The sequence below is a fragment of the Mesoplodon densirostris genome, chromosome X (genome assembly GCF_025265405.1).
Source record: "Mesoplodon densirostris isolate mMesDen1 chromosome X, mMesDen1 primary haplotype, whole genome shotgun sequence".
NCBI lineage: Eukaryota > Metazoa > Chordata > Mammalia > Artiodactyla > Ziphiidae > Mesoplodon > Mesoplodon densirostris.
In genome coordinates this window covers 136,092,950-136,095,823 of record NC_082681.1, presented here as the reverse complement: position 1 = coordinate 136,095,823, position 2,874 = coordinate 136,092,950, and positions in this window count along the sequence as shown.

The window sequence follows — 2,874 nt, the reverse complement described above, 5'->3', positions numbered from 1 at the left end:
GGGGAGCTGGGCTGCTTTCTGTGTCATGCAGAACCTTGGCCCAGCTCACACACCATCAGATTTACAACTTATTTTTAAATATTTCCTTTTAACAAATTATAGACTATGCAATATTTCAACAAGAAAATACAAACACATTTAGGTAGGCAAGGAAAATAAACATCTTGGAAAGATAAATCTCAAACCCAGCGTTTTATGTATGAGTAATTCACTTTGAACAGTGCCAGTCAAGTGGGAAACTAGGGATAGTCTGAGATCGTCTAAGGATAGAGCATGCTTGGCTTTTACGAGGTTGGGTTGTTTTGAAAGAAAGAAGAGGGTTTTGTTTAAAACATCCAGATAATTACAGCTGATCAGAATTTACTATGCGCGATTTTGTTAATAGATAACGAAATGTTTACTTTCTCCATGTGTGTTTTTAAGAAGACTTTAGTTTCTAGAAACCTCAGATCTATAAAGGAAGACAGCTGTGGGGTTTATTCACCTGTGAATTAAAAAACTGTTGCCTTAGCAACCTGAACCAGAACTCAGCCTACGCCGTGGCGGATGTGTTCGGTTCCTTAAGTCGTACTTCACATGGTTTGATTTTTCTGTCAGTCAACTTGTTTGGGGTTTTAAAAAGGTCATCTCAGTTCCAGAAGGTTGAAGAGAAACAGTCTGGTGTTCTCTGTATGTACAACTGGGATGAATGGATCAAGCTTGCCGATGCTCTTTTGCAGCAAACGTAAGTTCTAGGGTGCTTCTACGATGAGATTATATTCACCAAAGACTTAGGAAACCCAAGGTTAAAACGACCCAAGCTTGTAAACTTTGTCCCTTTCTCCTGGCTTCAAGACAGCAGCTCCTTTGCTATATGATCCAGTAATCCCACTCCTGGGCATATATCCGGGAAAAAGTCTAATTTGAAAAGATGCATGCATCCCAATATTCATAGCAACACTATTTATAAGAGCCAGGACATGGAAGCAACCTAAATGTCCATCGACAGAGGAATGGATAAAGAAGATGTGGTACATATGTACAGTGTGTGAAATTACAATAAGAAAGAGCCTCGGGCTTCCCTGGTGGTGCAGTGGTTGAGAGTCCGCCTGCCAATGCAGGGGACACGGGTTCGTGCCCCGGTCCGGGAAGATCCCACATGCTTGGAGAGGTTGGGCCCGTGAGCCATGGCCGCTGAGTCTGCGCGTCTGGAGCCTGTGCTCCGCAACGGGAGAGGCCATAGCAGTGAGAGGCCCGCGTACCGCAAAAAAAAAAAAAAAAAGAAAGAGCCTCTGAAATGAACACCAGGTTAAACACTGGACTCCAAGGAAAGGCATCCAGTCATCCTGCCCTCATCTTCCCTGTGTTCATATCCATGGGGCATCTCAGATCTGAGTCTGTGACCAAGGTTTATCACTTTACAATTGAATTCTAACACCTCTGAAAAGCCGTCGACCCAGGCCCCCTAAAAACATGCATTCAGGGATGAAATAAAACAGAGAGCACGTGGAACTCCAAGTGGGTGAGGACCTGGAGAGACCAAGTTGAAGATTAAAAAAGAAAGGGAGAAAGGAGCTAATTCCACGTGCAGCAGGACAGATAAGGCCGTTACCCCGCCCAGCCAGCTACCCCGTAGAGAAAAGAGGGACCCTGTGGTCCCGGTGGGGTAATTCACGTCCCCACCCTGAAGGCAGTCTGCCTCGCCTGAGTGATTCAGCTACAAGAAGCTATGAAATCGACTAGGATAAATAACGGAGTTGGTCCAAAGGTCAGGGAGCTCTGAACAGGTGGCTGGAAGACAGAACACCCAGGGCACCCACTTCCGGAAGAGAAAACACCCTCCCCTGCATCCGGGAGACAAAGGCTCTGGTGCCGGCCATCTACCTTGCGGAAGCAGAAGCAAGGCTCCAGGAAGAGGAAAATGGCAAATGGAACGCAAGCGGAGTCCGTGTCGGGCTCTGGGAGAGGCAGGCTGACATCTTAAGACTCTGCCCTGAAAGTCCGCGGGGGGTCCGGAGAGATGCTGGGTCCCCTTTGTTTGGTGGCACTTAGAATGGTTGCTTTTCAGTCTGTCATCCTGAGTTGCAGGCTCTGTGCCTCTGTATGTGTATGTGTGTGTGTGTGTGTGTGTGATGGAGAGAGCTTCGTGACTGATTGTGTGTCCGAACTCCAGTTTGTTAGACTAGGGTCGGTTGGTTATTCTCCTGTCTCTTCCCTTGGGAGCCTTGCTCAGTGTTCCAAAACAGGGATGTCTTCAGAATCACTCTCCACGGAGCCCTGGCTTCGCTAGCACAGACAGACACCTGAGAGCTACAGGTGGTTCTGGACCTCGCCGACAAGAAGCTCACAGTGGTCCCTGCATATGCCCCCAAATTAACGGTGTCCTTCACGTCTGTCCAAGCTCGCTCCACAATCCTATTATCTCAAAAGCCTCCAGCGACTTTCTTCTCTTCCCCGTGCCTTCAGCCCAAAGTTAGAAACAGCGTCCTGGAGAAATGTCCCCAGACCTCCTGTGTCGTGTGTTAAGCCCACGCTCTGTAATTGGTCCTGCGTTAAATCTCATCCTTTGGGACCCCTGGGTGGGACACCTCCACCAGCCTCTGACAGGTGCCTGCCTACATCCTTTCCTTCCTCAGGGGCCTGTGGCTTACAACTCAATTCGGTGTTCACTTCTGGCCATTTTAATCCCAGCCTCACACCCCATCGTCGTACAAAAAGGTGCGTGGGTCAGTGTTTTCCATCGTACAAAAAGGTGCGTGGGTCGGTGAAATTCAGGAAGAAAAGAAAGCCTGACTGATAAAACGGGCCCAATGCTCCGTGTCGCTTCCCCCTTTTTCATTTGGCCAAAGTTTCCTAATTGAAAACCATCGCCGTTCTTCAAATAGGAAGCATCAT